The 19,704-nt window shown below is 40.8% G+C and overlaps 2 long non-coding RNA genes across 3 annotated transcripts in view; one reads left to right on the plus strand and one right to left on the minus strand.

Annotated features, from left to right (window-relative positions):
- LOC144019296 (uncharacterized) overlaps positions 1 to 19,704 on the plus strand; it is a 148,813-nt gene that overhangs the window by 80,677 nt on the left and 48,432 nt on the right. The gene's annotated exons all lie outside the window — the stretch shown is intronic.
- Positions 8,984 to 9,743, minus strand: LOC144018466 (uncharacterized). The gene is made up of 4 exons (XR_013283440.1): positions 9,385 to 9,743; positions 9,199 to 9,245; positions 9,077 to 9,118; positions 8,984 to 8,997 (listed from the first exon to the last, which is right to left on the minus strand). It is a non-coding gene; the product is annotated as an uncharacterized LOC144018466 (long non-coding RNA).

A 19,704-nucleotide genomic window follows, 5' to 3' on the forward strand; every position in this document is an offset into this window, starting at 1 on the left:
GGGTGTCCGGGCTCTCCCTTAGAGATAGGGTGAGAAGCTCGGTCATCCGGGAGGGACTCAGAGTCGAGCCGCTGCTCCTCCGCGTTGAGAGGAGCCAGCTGAGGTGGCTCGGGCATCTGGTTCGGATGCCTCCTGGACGCCTCCAGGTGGTGTTCCGGGCATGTCCCACTGGCGGGAGGCCCCGGGGACGACCCAGGACACGCTGGAGAGACTATGTCTCTCGGCTGGCCTGGGAACGCCTCGGGATCCCGCCGGAGGAGCTGGTTGAAGTGGCTGGGGAGAGGGAAGTCTGGGTTTCCCTCCTGAAGCTGCTGCCCCCGCGACCCGACCCCGGATAAGCGGAAGAAGATGGATGGATGGATGGATGGAAAAATACACTTACTTCTACAATTACGGTTCGTTTAATTTCCTGATTTCCGCTAAATGTGATTTTTCTTTTTCTTTTTTTTTTACCTTATAAAATAAATAAATTAAAAACTTTTTTTTTTTTTTTTTTTACTTTTTCCCTCAGCCATATACAACTTTTTTGGGGAGGGAACTGGTTGTTATTTTCCTACTGTATTTTTTCCCTCCATAAATCTAGACTATATTTAATAAAATTTTACTTTTTTTTTCTTTCTCTTTTTAAACCTCTAATAAATTAAAATTTAACTATTCCTTTTTTTTTTTTTTTTTTTTTACAATTTTGGAATATTATCATAGAAAAATATTTGTAAAAAAAGATCTTCAGTCAGCTTCAATTCCAATTCCAACTTTTTACATAAAGGAAAATGTGTCATACTTTCCCTGGAATACAAGACTTGAAAAAAATTATTTTTTATTTTTTATTTTCCTCAAATTAATACTGTTTTTAATTAATTAATTTCTGTTCAAGAGATACTTTATTCTTGCAAATAAATTTCAACCATTTCTTCTCAAAACAAATTTGAAACAATCCGACATTATTCTCACAACATTTGGGCTTTATTCGTACCATGCATTTACTTTTTAGCCGTTAGCATTTATCTTTAGCATGAACTTGTGCGTCCATTTAATATCCTTCATGTTAATTTCCCCACCTTTTACCTCTGCCAGCTCGTCACCAAATGAATGAGGGCAGAAAAAAAGCAGTAACAACAGCCAGATGGGCTTCAAAGTTCAATTAAAACGCAGACCTCTGGGCTTTTCATTTGTGTGTGCGTGCACGTTTCAAATGCAGCTTTTTTTGTTTGTTTTATCTGTACTGAGCGTGCTTGAGTGCTTTTGCTCATTATCAGCGTGAAAAGAGAAAGTCCACAGGTAATTACGACAAGTGGCGTCCTTCTTGTCGTTCCTTCCCTTTCTTCTGCAAGGCGCCGGCTTGTTTATTTTTTCTCTTTAATTGGCTTCCTCGTGCAGGGGAACTTGTTTACATCTTATTATTTAACTTGCAAAATTAAACGGGAATAAACTCAAAGCACACCCCTGAGGTTGTGCGATTTGCAATTTGAGCAAAATTTACATGCTTCTGAGTTTGTTTGTTCACAAAATACAGAAATCAGGAGCACATTTCTTCAAATGGACGCCACTTTGTATTTAATACATCTCACAGTTTGGCATCCGTTTAAAAATAAATAAATGTTTTTTGTTTTTTCTGTCTTATTTTCGCCCCATTTTTCTTGGAAAACGTATACTGAATGTTTATTAGTGTTTCTGAAGAACTGTTTTGTTAAATTTATTAGCATTTACATTGACCCTAACTCAGATTTTCGCTATTCGTGAGTTAGCCCGATCCTTATCCGCGCAAATGGCAAGGATCGTTGGGGATTGAACCCGCGTCGTTACATCGTCTCTGGATTGGGAGCACAGTAGTGTTAATTTTGTCAGCCATTTTGAAATTTAGTCTCAGTTTTCGTCCAATTTCAGTCACGCTTGTTAGTTTTTATCACAGTTAGTCAAACACATCCCATTTTTATTGAGTCAATTTTTAGTCGACTATAAATCAAGCACTTTAGTCTTTATTTTAGTCCAAGAAAATGTAATTTTATTTATCTAGTTTTCGTCAACAAAAAAAATGTCTACGTTTTAGTGTAGTTTTATTCAGCACAATCATTTTACCCCTGCATATATATATATATTTTTTTGTCAGCAGTTTATATTGAACCTTTTCGGAGCTAAAACTATTTCACATAAGATTTTCTCATCTTTTTGATGAAAGACAACTTTACACACAATTACAGTACAACAAGTAGCTACTATATGGTTCCATGCTATGAGCTAGTAAGTTAGCTAGTATTAGTTAGCGGTCGCATTAACGTTATTGTAGGAACGTTATAGCCGTTGGATTCATGTTAAGTTATAGCTATAACTAACTAGCTAACTTCTTTTTTTTTTTTTTTTTTTTTTTTTTTACCTTGAATCCACCTCCTGTCTGTCCCAAGTGTTTGTGCTGTGTCACATGACAGTGTCACAGTGACAGATTGTCAGAAAAGTAACGCTAACATGATAGCGGCTGGCTCACTTTTCACGACTTAATAAAGCCGGATGGTGATGTAGCACCTAGCGTAGCGCCGGTGTTCGTCTAATTTAAGCCCAGGCCTTTATTTTACACCCGGCGACTCATACATCAAAGTCATACTGCGGCTAACAAGGTTAGCGACATAAACACTCACACGAGCGCGCGCACATATAGAATAAAAGTGATGAGCTGTTTTGTGGTTTGATGTAATTGGACGCCTGCGCACGCCTTCTCTTATCAACGTATGGAAGGTGAAGGGGGGGTGTGTGTGTGGGGGGGGGGGGGGGGGCAATTTATCAACATGCTTGCATACACATTTATTTATTATTTCCTGCTTCAAATGCACATTTACGCTTTTGATGAGGGCAGGCAATGAAAAACAAGAATTAGACAAGAATACTGTCGGAATTGCACAATAAATAAACTTGCTCGTATCATTTCGGGGGGATAATTACTGTGATAATACTAATGCAATAATATGACTATAATAATTAAGAAAGAAAACGTGAAACCCTACAAAAAGTTTCATTTTGTTCAGCAATGCGTACGTGGCAGTGATAAGATAATATACAAGCCATATTTAAAGGGGAAAAAATACTAATACTCGTAGAAATGCGTTGAAATTCTCAGAAGCAATAAGTCCACCCATTATAATTGTAGCGATAATTGGGTCGTCGTTTTAACGAATTAATAATTTGGACGGTACTGAAGGGAGTTGTAATTCCCTCAGCAACCTCTAGGGGCACCACGTTGATTTTTGCTTGGTTTTAGGTAGTAAAAGAATTCCATCATTAAAACATAGTAGCGACTTCAGATTATGACTACTTGATAAAGGAATTTTATCGTTTATTTTGCTCCTAAAACCAAGCAAAATCAAAGTGGTGCCCCTAGAGGTTGCTTAGGGAATTACAACTCCCCTCAGTACCATCCAAATTATTAATTCGTCAAAACAACGACCCAATTATCGTTACGTAATATTAAAATTGTGTAGAAAATATATAAAAAATGGAGAAACAAAGGTACATGTTATGCCCTCACACGTGGGCAAGGAGAGCCCAAAAACTGTAAAACTCGCAACTAAAAATTGACTCTTGACTTCAGCTCCCACTGTCACTCACTAATCCACAGCCCTCAAAAGGCATACATTTATAATGGGGTGGCAGGCTCCGTGGTAGAGTGGTGGTCTCCCAACACAGAGGTTGTGGGTTTCATCCCATGCCATTGTGACCAAAATACTGAAACCCCAGTTACTGTAGCACTATATAAAGGAAGTACTATTACCATAAATACAAAAATAATACTTGTCCAAATACTTTTGAGCGCTTGAGGAAGTGCTATTTTTGGATTTTTTGCCTTGTTTTTGTGTGTCTTGATGAGCCCCTAATCGATTACTATGTGTACAAAAGTACACACCTTTAACTGTATATCATTGCGTGTGACTTTCTGCATGCAGGGGTGTGTGTGCGTGTGTGTGTTTGCTCAGATGACACGCACTGATTGCAAGCCGTCTAAACACGGTGACTATTTACCTTGGCAGATTGAAAATCGTTCCCGGTGCTCGCTACTGTTTGTGTGTGCGTGCGGACGTGCGTGTATGACCCCCAAGGTGCGAGTGTCCTTTGAAAAAATGTAAAACAGCTGTTATAGTGACCTTATGGCAGACAATAAATATAGAAAAAGATCCATACATTGTCATGACTACATTGTACGGATGATGCAGTGGAGTCAAAAATATAATAAACCTAATAAAAAAAAAAAAAACTTTTGAAAATGCTGCTAAACATTAAATATAACATGTAATGTCTTACTTTGCGGAGCAGATAAATGACATCATGGGTTGCTTGGACAAATTAATACACTTGGAATTTGGATTTTGTCAGGTTTGAGGTGTGGTCGTGGACCCAAATGCAGGGCGAGGAGGCAGAGGTGAAGTAAAAAGGCAATTTAATTAAACCAAAATAAAAGCGAACTCCAAAAGGTAAGCACTGCAAGACATTGGGGAAACAATACGGCAAAAAAATAAATAAAAAATGACACCATGGAGTGAAAACAATGAGTCTAAGCGGACAGAGGGGAGACAAGAGACTAAATACGCACACACTCATTGACACAATTAGACACAGCTGGACAAGACACAAGTGGCAGAGGGTGCTGATTGGTTGACACATGAGGAAAGGCGGGCAAACACAGGTGGACATGACAATGTTTGACAAGACGAGGGGGCACACAAGGACAACAGCACAAAACAAAGATCATTACTGAAACCAAGAAAAACAAGGATAAAATCAAACAAAACCCAAACTAACCCTGAACCATGACGTAAGTAAAAGTAAAAAAAAACAACCAAAACCCAACCCAAACCATGACAGATTTAGCAAAAAATCCAAAATATCAGCCAGATTAGCACAAGTCTACTTTGTACTGTTGAAAATCACCATTTTTTTTTTTCTCAAATGACTTTTTTTCTCCCATTAATGCATTTGCTCCCAAAAACGTAGAAATACGTTCTATTTTAAATGTTTAGTGTCCCAAATATGTATTTATGTTTTCTTTTTTTGTTTTTTAATGCTAGAGTATAGTGTTTGATGTAGCCTCTCAACTGCAAAGAACGGTTGAAGAAATGGTAGTTATTACACAAACGGACAACAGGTGGCAGCAGAGTATAAGAGATCAACCAGGGCCATGTTGCTGTTTCCCTCACAGTTTAAAATAGATTTGTGAATAATGATGAAACTATATTCTAATGCTAATTGCTGTGAAATGGAAACGGATTGAAATATGCTTTTTTTTTTCCTGATGAATGAAGAGACTTTAATCTTTCTTTTGGTAGTTAGCATGTTTTTATAGCAATAGTACATAATATTCAGTGGGCCTTGCGAAATCAGTCAAAATCCAGTAAAAGGAGATTGTTTCTGTGGAAACAACTGGGAGGCAAGGAGTTAAGTATGACTAAAATTCTGACAACATAGTTTTAGCGCAAGGAAATACAGTGTACCCCCAAATTCACGGCAGATAAAGACTGGCCGGTCGGTGAACAGGAGCTCTAAACAATTTTAAAAAGTATTGAGAGAAAAAAAAATCCACAAATAGGTGAATCAGTGGTTGACGAAAAGAAAATGAAACACATTTTTAAAAAGTTTTTATTTCCTAAAACAAATATCAATATTTTTCTTAAAAGAAAATTTCTGTTGTCAATATTTGTTGCGAGTCTGCGTGAATCCAACGTTGAGTGATTTGAAAAGCTTCCCGAAGTGCACGGAATGACTTTGAATGATTGGAGGACACACTCAGGTGCTTGACGTAAAAGAAAGACCGTCTTCGGATACGAGCGCAAGGAAGACGATGAGAGCGTCAAAGTGTGTCCTCGGGGGGCTGAAGGCGCTCATCTTAGGCTGCTGTCTGAAGATTGCGAATCCCCAACACTCAATCCGGATGTTTATCTTCAACCCCCCCGAGGATGCGTATTACCAAACAAGCCGTTTTATTTATCAAGGTAAGCAGACGGGAGAAGAAGGAAAGGTTGAAAAGCCACGAGCAAGATGGGGGAACAAGACAAACACACTTGTATAGAAAAACATGACATTTGGTCGACATGTATATCGAGTAGATCTGCAAAAATGTCCCAAGAAGCAAAGCCTAAAAATTGCACATGAACAGTTTTGCTGACCAATTTCCAGTGGACATTCTAAAGCAAACTTGCCTGGGAGAATCTTTGAAAATTCAGCCCCTGAAGCTCATTTGATTTAGCAAGATGAAATTTGGTGAGACATATCTACCACGAGTAGAGCCACAAAAAAAGTCTCAAGAAGCTATGCCAGAAAAGACACGGGAAGTCAGCCATTTTGGTTTGAAGCGCCGATTTTAGGGTCACTGACCATTTTCATGAGTCATTACCATTGTTTAAAAATTATTTCCCCAAAACAGGTTTCACTGAGCAATATGAAATTTGGTAGGCACCTAAACCAGGAGTTGATGCACAAAAAAGTCTCAAGAAGCTATGCCAAATAAGACACAGGAAATCAGCCATTTTGGTTTGAAGCGCAGATTTTAGGGTCACTAATCATTTTCAGGAGTCATTACAATTGTTTAAAAATTCTTTCCCCAAAACAGGTTTAACTTAGCAACATGAAATTTGGTTGGCACCTCAATCATGAGTAGCTGCACAAAAAAAGTCTCAAGAAGCTATGCCAGATAAGACACAGGAAATCAGCCATTTTGGTTTGAAGCGCCGATTTTAGGGTCACTGATCATTTTCAGGAGTCATTACAATTGTTTAAAAATTCTTTCCACAAAACAGATTTCACTTAGCAACATGAAATTTGGTTGGCACCTCAATCATGAGTAGAGGCACAAAAAAAGTCTCAAGAAGCCGTGTCTGAAAGAAAAAGGAAAAAAACAAGTCTGCCATTTTGATCCGAAGCAACCCTGTTTGGGACATTCTGGTCATTTCCAGGGCCGTCCAACGACTGACTTGATTGAGAGTTTTTGAAAATTCAGCCCTAGAAGCTAATTTGATTTAACAAGATGAAATTTGGTGAGACATATCTACCACGAGTAGATCCACAAAAAAGTCTCAAGAAGCTATGCCAGAAAAGACATGGGAAGTCAGCCATTTTGGTTTGAAGCGATTTTAGGGTCACTGACCATTTTCAGTGGTCATTACAACTGTTTAGATATTGGCAACATGAAATTTGGTAGACGCTTTTATTATGGGGAGACGCACAAAAATAGTCTGAAGAAGCCATGCCTGGTTAGAAACAAGAAGTCTTCCATTTTGGTAACCATTTTAACAAGGACATTTTGGTCGTTTCCAGGGACTTTCAAAGGAGGACTTCGCAGAGAGAATTTTTATTTTTATTTTTAAATCCGCCCCCCAAAATCAAATTCACTTAGCAACATGATATCTGATGGGCGTGTATCATGAGTAGATCTGGAAGAAAAAAAAAAAGAAAAAAAAGTCTCAGGAAGTTGCCCCCAACATCAGTTTTGCCAAGAAACTTGGCAGGCATGTCTGTCACGACTCACAAACGAGTCTCCAAAAAACTATTTGCGTAAAGACAGTAAGTCAACCAAGTGGGTTTGAATTGGCCATTTTACAGCACTCCCCTTAAACTGTCTAACCTCTCACCTGTCCGTGTCAAACTTGAAAATGAAACCATTTTGATTCTTTTTCCTATCTTATAAAAGGGGAAAACAAAAATGGCTTCACAGGAGGAGAGTATATCAAATTGGCCCTTCATAAACAAGAGAAAATGTCGGGTGAACACTTTTGTCAGAGCGTCTCTGGACAAGTTTTTTTTTTTGTTGATTGCCGCCAGAGCAGATGGTCAGCAAATATTACCTTGAATAGCGGCGAAGGCCTCACAGATTAAATCTCGCTCCACTCAACTGGATTGAAGCACCCGGCCCCAAAATCCTATAAAAGATGTTTTAGATTTATTAGCCGCCGCGTATGTGAGAGAGTTTGTTCTCTCAGAGGAGACGACACAAGCAGAAGCGCATCCTCCTTAACGGCCCTGTAACCTTTTTGTTGGCGTGTTCGAGGAATGATGATTTACAGGGTATGTCACATTTGAACAAACCGTCAATCGTACAAGACAAAGTCAGGAGAGATTGGGGTGAAATGATTCAGAGCACATACAGTAAGGAATGCAGCACACAAGGTCTTCCAATTGCTTTGTGTTTGTTGGCTGGTTGTTAACTCTTTGACTGCCAGCCATTTTCGGAAAAGGTAACCCCTATACTGCCAGCTGATTTACAGAATTTTACCGATCTTTCAAGCTCCACAGAAAATGTTGTGTTAGGACTATGGAAACGCGGATACTACCACATGAAAGATTGAAGTCTCATCTTTCATCTAAAAAAAGTTTGTTTCTACCTTATTCGGATCTTCAGTAATCAACAGTAGAAAACAGCTTCGTTTCACCCAAATCCTCTATTTTCTTCCAAAATACGGAGAAATCAAGCTTTTTGTGAAACGATGTTATTTCATGCACTCTAGTGAATTTGGCACTTTTTTTTTTTGCATGAGTGATTCTACAAACACCTAAACTTCTATAAAACACTACCCCAACAATAAAAAATGTTTTTTGATTGCAAAATAACAGTTTATTTACATGCAACAGTAGCAATCCGAACAATCAATTTGGAAAACTCTTTGCAAACTATTTACACGTGCGCAACAGTTTTTGTCAGTCTGCTTCTGCATGGACTGATTTGCGTAGAGGTTGATATGATGAACGATGTGCTGGAGAAGTTCATCCGTGATGAAGAGCTCCAGGATGTCAGCTGGCAGGTGGGAATTCAGCTCTGCTGCAGCATCCCTTGGTCCTGGTTTTGCAGCAAAGGGGAAGATGGTTGGCTGCCAGCCGAATTCATCAACTTCAAGCCAGCCAGACTTTGGGATGTGCAAATATACATTTCAATATCATATATTATTTTAGAGCACTGTGATGCAATGTGTGTGTGTGTGTGTGTGCATGTTTACCTTTTTTTCTTCGATGTATTGGTTGATGCACATTCTGTAAATTATAGAAGACGTTTACCATCAAATATTTTATTAGTGCTGTGGAGAATCTCTTTTTTTTTTTTTCTTTTTACCTTTGTTCTGCTCACTGTGAGAAGGGTCACTTTGAGTAGGAGCTGAAAGAAACATATACAATTACAATACTATCGAAAGACTTTCCTTTTATTGTTGCGGTGTATTAAAAACGTTTTATTACCTTTCTTTGTCGTAGAACCAGCGGTCGGACGTTGCTGTGAGCACGATCTATAAAATATACATTCACGTTTGTATAGGTAATAGATGTTTTAGTGTATATCAGCACATTTACACACGCTGCTAGCAGATCGCCCGAAAAGTTGGAAAAGTAATCTTACTAGCAATCTCTTAGCATGTTAGCGCTTACCTTCACGTTCTTTGGAAGACTGTCCAAGACTGTCTTGCATCGGACCCATAGTAGTCGTCATCGTCCGATGAAACGTCATCTGTGCAGACGTGCTCGGTTGTGCACCACTTTTCTTCGGTGTTAGCATCGCTAGCCGGTGCGGCCTTAGGACGTTATTAGCATCGCTAGCCAGTGGGGCCTTAGGACGTGGTCGAAACGGCCGCGTCACCGCTTCAACTATGACTTAACCCCGTCATCACTGTGCTCTTGAGCACTGGTCGATGCTTTTGGGCTTTGAAAATAAGGATCAAGCGTGAGCGGATTGCCATATGTAGCCTTTTTGACTCCCTTAGCCAAGTTAGCCATTCTCTCCCCCTCAACGCTCTAGCTCAGCCTCTCTTCTTCTACTGTCTCCGACCCGATCTTGTCCAAAAGACTCATCACAGCCATCTAGTGGCCAGGAATACTCATATAGTAACCCGATCGGCTTGATACTTGGAGCACAGCTGCCCAAGGCTTTCCTCCACCCGTTTCCATAAAAAAAACATAGTAGACGTCAATTAACGTCTATGGCGGCCAATCCTAGGATTATACTGAAGGTTTTTAAACGTTTATGGCGGTCAAAGAGTTAACTGGATGTTGTAAGCATACCAAGTAGTTGTTAGCTACTTGTTAACTAGTTTCTCACTGGGTCCAGAGTGGCTGGCTGTTTCATGGCGTATCGAGTAGATTGATGCGTTGGTATTAGCGCATTGCTAGCGAATGGTTGCTGGGTTGCAAGTGACCAGTCACATGTTGGTTTCAAGATGTCTGCCAACTGTTTTCTGGCTAGTTACCATTGGTTACATATGACCAGCCAATTGACCTTACCGTGGCACGCCCCTCCCCGCCCACAAAATGCGACAGGCAGCAGCCGCCAACATTTTAGATGAGCTGACATGCATTCACAATAATGCAAAAGTTGTCAAATCTTCCTTGTGATTTCTCGGTCAGGTATTTTCATGACACCGATATTTCTCTTTATAACAGAAGTCAGGGAAAGACAGTCTCCTCACTCACTTCAACCGATTGTCAGCAAAACCAAAGTTTTTGGACATTGTTCCCGTCAAGCCGGGTAAGAATGAATTTGTTACCTCAGAGTTTCAATGTTTTGTTAGCATTTATAGTAAATAGTAAGTCAAACGTGAGGACGGTTAGCTACCCGGAGCCATCGTTAGCCTTTGGCTAAATACAACAATGGAGAACATTACCTTAGCTCAAACGTACTACTTTCTGGTCATTTTGGAGGGATCCGACCGGTTGTGTGTGTGGTCCTCCACAAAGTTTGATCCAGCAGAGACATTTTTCGTACTTGTTTGAGGGTTTAGGGAAGGGAATAATCCGGATGGTGTCTCTCTTACTCCTTCACTGCCAGTCATTTTAGAAAATTTTTAAATTGTCAATACTCACGAGATATTACATTCATATATATAAACCGAATCTACCAATTAACAGTATAGACTCCCAACTTTTAGCCCCGTCCCGTTCTTTTATAATTGACAGTAGAAAAATGTAGGTTTGCCAAAATACAGCCATTTCTCCCATGGACTCTAAAACTGTGTTTATTTCGTATAAAATGGGGCAATGATGTCATCTACCGGTGGTTGGGCATCAGTAAAGTTGTTTCCAAGTTTGATATTTACAGTGGAGCATGCTCAGATTCGCCCCCATTTAGCACCGCTCTAAAAAATGCAATTGACAAGTATACTTGTCAAAGGCAGTGAATGAGTTAAACAAGCCGTGACTATCCCAGGACGCCGTTTAGTCGATCGGAATAACGGCTGTCACTCTTATACAAGCCGTGACTACAGTGTTTAACCATTTTTATTGATTTTTTTTCTTGGCTTTGGATAACCACGTGCTACAGTCGCAGGAGGGCGGTGTTGTTAGAAAAGGAAATGAGAGTGGAAGAGCTGGTGTGTGTGGACGTTCTGTTGGTTGGAGAGTCCAACAATAAAAAGTTGGTGTGAAGCAACAAAACGAGAGTGCCTGCTCATTCTCTGTACCACCGGTTAGGAGATCCCTGGGCAGGAGAAGCGGACGTAACACTGCAACGCAAATGACGCGATGCACTACAGGGAGCTGAATTGCTTTTGTTTGTCCACAGCAAAACGCACGTGCCGTCGCAGACATGACGTCTTGCGTCTTGATTGGTTTACTAGGTCATGCGGGCGTGGTTTACAGTAAGGTCAATTGGTTTCTTGCCGGTTGCTGACTGGTTTTTAGCCAGGTCCCAAATGGCCGTTAAATGGTTGCTAGCTTTGTGGTTACTGAGTAGATGGTGTCTGGTTGTTGAGTGGTTGTTCTGATGTCAAGCCGGGTGCCAACAAGATGTTCATTTGTAGCAAGCTAGCCCGGTATCAAGTAGCTGTTTATGGTCGCTAACTGGATGTTAAGTGATTACTGAGTGGATGCTGAGTGATTGTTAGCTATTTGCTAACTGATTTCTAGCTGGTTGTCGAGTCTGTCAAGTGTTTGCAAGGTATTGCTGGCTTGCTTCTATCTGGTTGCTAGTGCGACACTAAATGGTTTCTGGTTTCTAGCTAGTTGCTAACTGGATGTGGAATGGCCAGTCAGCAGTGGGTGGCATTTGCTTTGTTTCGAACTCTACGTTTATGTTCAGAGGACTTATGTTGCCACTTCTCCTTGCGCTGTCAAAGGCAGCAACAGCTCTAGCAGCCGACATCGAAACGGTCGTGCCTGTAATCGCGTCCCCGTCGGCGGCATCCATTCTTTATTCTGTGGTCTGCTTGTCATTTTGTTGCTGTCACTCGGCCCCTCTCTGCCCGTCCGTCAGCATCCGTCCTCCTCCTCCTGCCATCCGTCACTCTCCGGAGGGTTTGGCTAACCGGCTGCTTGACAGGCAACGGAGGTGGACTTCTTTTCCTTTTTTTTCCCTTCCTTTCCCCAGCCAGTCAGTTAGTCATCCGAGGCTAATTAAATACCGGCGCACTCCCTTCACGACTCCACTCCGCTCGTCGTCTTCCCTTTTCCCAAGGAGAGAGCCCCCCCCCCCCCTCTCTCTCTCTCGCTCCCCTTCGTCGCCCTGGGTGTCGTATGCTAAGATTAACCTCCCGCTGTAAGATCACACACACAACGTAAAAGCAGCCGACAGCAATGCTCCTCAATCAAATGTTAAAAGCCTCTACTTCAGGAATGTTTCTGAGAGGGATAAGCATTATGACGTACATTTTGTCGGGGAACAGTCGGTACATTAAAACAAAGTAACCGTTCTAAATCAAATGCTTAAGTGTTAGCTTACAGAACATTTTGTAAGAGAGCAAGCATTAGATTTCAATTATATTATTTCAGTATATAAACCACCTTTGTTAAAACAAAGTAACTGCAATCGCCTCCCTTCTTGACAGTACTGTGACTTATTGCGTAAACTGTAGATTATTACAACAAATGACAAACAGTTCTGTTCTTGACAGTTCTGCGACACTCTCCGATACTTTTAAAAACAAATTTCTCTGTGAATAAGTTATTGGTTCATATTATGAAACTACAGTATGACTTGTTGCTGCTGTGTTCAACTGTACACTGTTGCCTGAAATAAATGAAAATGATGATGATGATGATACCTCCATAATCGGTAGGGATGTAACGATAAGTGCAATATTGTTACAATAAAACTGCCACAATATCATCGTCATCATGTTCACAATATTTAAAAGAAGCACATCTGTTAAAGTCAGGTTGATTTCCATTTGTGCAGTTCTAGGACCCTCTCGTGGCTAGTTTTTTTAAGTGCAATTTAATTTTCATAAGGCATGTTTTTGCTGTTTGATGTTTAAAATCAACGCTAATGGTCAGATGAATGTAATATTCTTGTGAATCAAGTCAATATATGGAGGAACTCGATGTGTGTGTGCATTAACAAGTAAGGGCCTCGATATTAAGTGTTATTAGGGATTGTAGGTGATTTATATGCCTTGCTCTTATGTACAAAAGCACAATATTGTGCTTTTTTTGTATGATCTTGTTTATTTACAATATTGTGACCTTTTTTAAATTTCGCCAAACTCTCCACAATATAGTAATAATTGTCGTATTGTGAGCTTCATATCGTGATATCGTATTGTGATTTTTGGATATCGTTACATCCCTAATAATCGGTAACCAAATCGTAGCACTGAGTGAACAACTCGGACTCACCTCAACTTGGGGTGAATTAAAAACTCTGACATGATCGAGACACGTCATATAGCTCCTCACTCGCACAACGAATACATGTTTAAGTCACTCGTGCAAAAACCCAAACGTTAACGCGGAGCGAGCTCATCTGCATGGCTGGAAATAATTGTGCTCCGACAGCGAAACGATCCGAAAGGCCTTGACAGAGTGTGTCCAACAGGCTGACAATGTGCTGTTCCGCCTGTTGCACACAGCAGCCGAGAGTGGGCGGCTGAAAAATTCCGTTTAATTTGTCCACCACACGCGAGATAAAGTCGAGGCCAGAAGGAAGACGAGAGGGCGACCGGTCATCACAGTCGGCTCTTTTTTTTTTTTTTTTAATGCTAATACCACTTGATACTGATTCAGCCTTTTTTTTTTTTTTTTTCAAGTGTTGTTTTCTTTGCTTTTGGCTCATCGCGTGCGTCTGTTGGAGAGACTTTGTGTGTTATTTGGACGCAGATGGACGATTAGAGCGGTATTACATGGTGGCGTGCGGCAAACAAACACAAAAACAAACTTCAAGCTGCAGGCGGCGATGGACGTGCCCTCGCTCCTGCTTTTTTTCATGGCGAATCCTTGAAATGGATCAAACTTGAGCGCCCACGTTTGACGGCGTCGGCTTAGAAAGCTTCATGATGTAGCGCGGCCCATCTGTCTACGATACCTGCTTCTCGTTGGGGCTCATTTGTGCAAATTCCCGAGTCGGAGTCAGTTAAGTCACAACTGTTATTATTTATCTTTTCTTTTTTTTTAAAGGATTATGCTAAATGCACAAACAGAGTCAGTCTTTGGAAGAATAATTAGCGATTCCAAAAAAATATTATGTCGTTAAAAGGGTGGTTTATTAAAACAAAGTAACATCGATAGGCTACACACTTGAAAGAGTTGACTCTTCACGCTTGTTACTTTGCTTTAACTGACCAATTTTGTTCTCGTTCTTGATTGTGCTGGACCTCTCGAGTTTTGTCAGGAGTCGGTTAGTTTGTCAACAAAAAGTAACGACGATTGGCCCCATTCTTGGTACTTCTGTTTAACTCTTTCACTCCCAGCCATTTTGACTGAAACAATCCACTTGACTGGATTTGGACTGATTTTGCAAGGCCCACCGAATACTGTGTTCGAGTGCTATCAAAACATGGACACCTACTAAAAGAAAGATTAGAGTCTCTTTTGTCATCAGGAAAAAAAAGAACACTGGAAAAAAGAAGAGCTTGTTGGAACATGGCCCTGGCTGATCTCTTATACTCTTCTGCCACCTGATGGCCGTTTTTTTGTAATACTACCATTGCTTTAAGCGACCTCTTCAGGTCAGAAGCTATAATAAAGCCTTCTGTTTGCTATAGCATAAAAAAAAAAAACATTTAAAAAAAACATATAAATACGTTTTTGGGAGTGAAGGACAAAGTATTGAAAACGTATTTATACGTTTTTGGGATTGAATCAGTTAATAGGAAATTGCTTTGCTGCAACAAAGCAACCACGTTTTCTTGTTTTTGATGGTATTATGAGCAACTACAAACAGCCACGGGGACAGAAAGCAGGAAGAGCCAAGGTAGAACTCGTGGTGGCCAAGGTAGAACTTGTAGTCAAGAACAGAAGGCTGAGAAAAAAACGATAAGGCAGGTCTTGACAGGCATGCAGAGTTGAAAATTGGAGGTCAGTCCAAAGAAGTATGCTGGAGAGTCTTGCACGGGTGCAAAAGAACAATCTGGCAAAGGGTGAGTGAACCGAAGAGGCCTAAATAGTGGCTGATGGCTGATTGGAAGCACCTCTGGACCCAGGTGAGCAGATTGGCTAATAAGATGGGTGGGGCTGACTGGCAAAGTGGAGCAAAGGCAAAACAATGGCGCTGATTTGTGACATATTCAAAATCCAAATGTGTTTTTGTTTACAGCTTTTTGAAACGGTGTCTAAAGATGATCTTGGACAATGAGTCACACACTGCTTCACTGAGCCATTATTTGTTCACATGTAGTGGCCTGGTAAATTTCTGCCACAAATATGTTTGTTTTGTATAATCATCCCCAAATATTTCCCAACCATCCTTTATATTTTATTGTAGAAAGAAATCTTTACTTTAAAAAAAAAATCCAACACTTTTCAATTCCTCTGTAGAATCCGTCAGCAAACAATGAGAAAGGATGACTGTCTTTCGAAAGATGGCATGAAAAAAAGAGCAAGGACGTGGGGAAGCGGTGTTGGGTCAAGAGCCCAATCTATCTGCTAGATGAAAAGCAAACGGCAATCGTGTGGCACAAACATGCGTGTCATCCCCGGGAATTGGACATCGCCTCATCAGAATCCTTCTCGTTTTTTTTCTTCTTCTTTCCTGTGCAAATGGGAGACATATTGAGGAGAAAGCAGGATGGGGGAGGGCGCGGCATATATATTTCATTGGACGGGATGCAACATTGCTGGTTAAGTTGGTGTCACAACTCTCTCGGGCAAAGCTCAGGAAAGAAGAAGAGGGGGGGGGGGGGAAGAGCATAGTGCGAGGTATGAATGAAAAGGCAAAAAATAGAAAGGTCAGCGATGAACAAATATCCATGGTGAGAGAACAAGCGGGCGGCTTGTGACCAGTTGTTACTGTGAGTGGATCAGAGGGGATTTACACAGCAAATGAAGGGAGAAAGAGAAAAGTGGACAAGAAGGAAGACCAACATCTGAGACGGGAGATCTCCGAGCTGAATGCAAGGTCAGACGTGACGAAGTTAAGAGAGCTTCGAGACAAGTATGCGAGGCTTGTGAAGAAGAAACACAAAAGTCTAAGAAAGGGGACCACTCATAAGATCCACATCCCGGAACAGGAGCGCTCCAAGTTGGAGCCAAGATCAGATCAGACATGAGGAAATCTCTCGAGGAGAAGGAAAATTTGATTCAAGACATTTACAAATCGCATTTCCAGAATCCAATAAGTTTAGAGTCCTAAGGAAACACCCGTTGGATCAACGTCCGAGTCACAAACAAGAAGATGGCCTACTTAGGAGAAGACAGAAAACAAGAAAAAAGGTCTAAGTCAGGGAATGACATGATAAAGATCTTGACCTTGATCGAGACTACCCAAAAATATGAAGAGATTTACAAGTTGTGGGCATTTGAATAACGAGAGCGCCACAAGATGAAAAAGTCCCATTGTGGGGAAACTTCCAACATCTATGCACGAATGCCGGGATTGTGAAGAAGAAGAAGAAGAAACATGAGATCCAAGCTAAACAAAGACACACGGCTAGGCAAAGACTGAGTTAGATCAGAGTAAAGGTCTATGACAGGAGTCAATAACCGTTTTGAAAATGAGAGCTACTTCTTGGGTAGTGATTGATGTGAAGGCCTTCGAGTTTGATACACACTTCTAAAATAACAAATTTGCTGAAATTTCCTCTCATTATATTTGATTTATCTTGTCACTGACGGTGTTTGCTTCATTCGTCTGACTTTGTAGACAGCGTGTGTTCAATTCCAACTCATTGGTGGTGTGAAATGTTGTCTGTCTCTGTGCGCCCTGTGATTGACTGTTAATGGGTCTTACACCCCAAGTCATGTGTATCTTTCAATTCAAAAGAAGGCAAATTCCATTTCCAGTTGAGCCCATTTACAGTGACTACAGCTTCCCACAATTCTGACCGTAGAAAATGAATGAATGAATGGATGGTTATTTATCTATTTGGAGACGCTGACCATGTTGATGACTTAACAAGGCAGGATATGCATAAATATCAATATGTAACACTTAATTTCTATAAATCTCTGATGTGTTCACTTCACCAACATTCATGGGAAGCGATTTTATAAGAAGTTGCTCACGTGGTCCTTTGGGGCTACCCAGGAGCATGATATGAACAACAACCATCATTGCCAAGACAGGAAACAAAATCTTTGCCATGGTCCAAGACCAGAAGGGCAGAAGAACTTCACGATAACATGATGGCAATTTTTGAAATTTTACGTAAGGCCGAAGAGATTCAAAGGTACAGGAGTTGAAGGCAAGATCCGTTAGGCGGGAAAGAGAGAAGATACCGGTTTTGGGAAGAATCTCAAAATCTAAGACGGACAACAGACATGCTTGTCAAATGCCTTGTTACCGTCTTATACCAATGTAGCCCTAATCTTGGATGAGAACTAAAGACCGAAAGGAGCTCTCCAAGTAATGGGCAAGATCAGAAACCAACAGAAGAAAACTTTGACAACTTCAATGGATATTTGAAGAAGAAGAAGAAGAAGACCAACGACTAGACAAGGACTGTATGTTAGATTAGGGTCACGGTACTATGGATCTCACAGTTAAGGGAAAGGTTTAAAATCTGAAGAAGAGAGAAAAGAGTGATTTTAAAAAGGAAAAATAAGATCCCTGACAGACAACTTCAAATATCTTGGCACCATCTCATACTGACGTTGGCCTAATCAGACCTATTAAAGATCCAAAGGAGATCTCCAAGTTGTGGGTAAGGTCCTGCACCAGGAGGAGTGAAAAGAACTTCATTCTGTAAAAAGAACTTAACAGCATCTGATGAAGTCTTAGCAAATCTGAAATTGGTAGAGGGTTATTCCATATGTTGAATGGAGGCAAGTGGACTCTTCTCTCATAATAGGATGCCTTTTCAATTAACGGTAAAGCGTCAACCAAGAGCCCCAGTTGCCTCCATTCACCTTCTGCATATTAAAATGACCCGAATGACTGACAATCTACCCAGAAGTACAAGACTAGCTCAACCAAATTCCAATTTAATGACCCAATGAGTCAATGACTCACTACTAGAAAAACTTCTGACTGACGGATGTTGTAGCCAAGGTCAGACATGTTGAAGAGCAGGAATGACGAGAAGAGAAAAGTACTTGGAGTGGAAGATTGATATGAAGTGGGGAAGCAACGTGAGGCCAGCATCTGATAGAGAGCAAGCGAGGAGGCGAGTGTCAGCCGAGTGGAGTCGATGACGAGAGCTAAGAATGTCCTGATCCTCTGGAGCCACTCAAAGGCATTAAAGGCTGAGCGCAGTAAAGTCCGTCGGGGAGAGAAAGTCACATTTGAGCAGGATTGAATGACCACGTGGTAAAGCCAAAAGTCTTATCTGCACACCCGTGTTCACCAGGGGAAAAAAAAAAAAAAAAAAAAGTCTGTTTCTATCAACTTTTTCACTGCGAAAGTACACTGAGCGGGCATTGTGACTTTGATGCCAACCCGGAATTATTTGGAACAGATGTACATATTTTGGTTTTACAAAGTCGGAATTGCTCACTTTCTACTGAAATTGTGCATCACTTCTTAATTTAAATGGAAGGAGGAGAACAAAATGTCTAACAATCACACCTGATTGGGGAACTTGCTGATGATGAAGGTGAAAAGAACGCATAAATAAATAAATTAGGAGAAGATGGAGAGTGAGAAAAAACAATAAGGAATATTTGGATAAACAAGTCTTTGTTGTTTTTTGTTGTTGTTGTCTTCCTCCATGTTTACTCCCAAAATCCTGAATGGAAGTGTCAAGAGTGGTGGTGTGTGGATGTGATGGAGAACTCAAATGCGACTAAGCAGGGCAATGAGGCAGAAGTAAAGCCAAAGAGGGATTTAATAGAACAAAAACAAGGAGGTAAACGAGGTACTGGTCAGAAAAAACAAACAAACTCCGAAAAGGCAAACAAGGAAAACTTGGGAGGAACTCTGGGGCAAAAATGCAGAAGCACGTCGGGAGGTAATAATAATAAGGAATCAACGCGGACAGAGGGGAGACAAGAAACTAAATACACACAACTGGGCAAGACACAAGTGGCAGAGGGTACTGATTGGTTGACACATGTTGTATCTGCTCTGTTTATTCCAGAGTCGTAACAATGTTTGATTTTTCATTATAGGTTGATCAGAAAACCAGTCAGGAACAGTCAGTTTTCTGGGTCCCCAGAAACCCCCCTATAAAACAAAACTGCACCTTTCAGAGTGGCCTTTTATCGTGGCAGTTTAAGGCACACCTGTGCACTAATCATGGTGTCTAATCAGCATTTAGATATGGCACACCTGAGAGGTGGGATGGATTTTCTTGGCAAAGGAGAAGTGCTCACTTCAATCACAGATTTATCACAGATCACAGATCTGGTCACAGATCACTGGTTTGTGAACAATATTTGAGAAATGGT

The sequence above is a fragment of the Festucalex cinctus genome, chromosome 5 (genome assembly GCF_051991245.1).
Source record: "Festucalex cinctus isolate MCC-2025b chromosome 5, RoL_Fcin_1.0, whole genome shotgun sequence".
Lineage (NCBI taxonomy): Eukaryota > Metazoa > Chordata > Actinopteri > Syngnathiformes > Syngnathidae > Festucalex > Festucalex cinctus.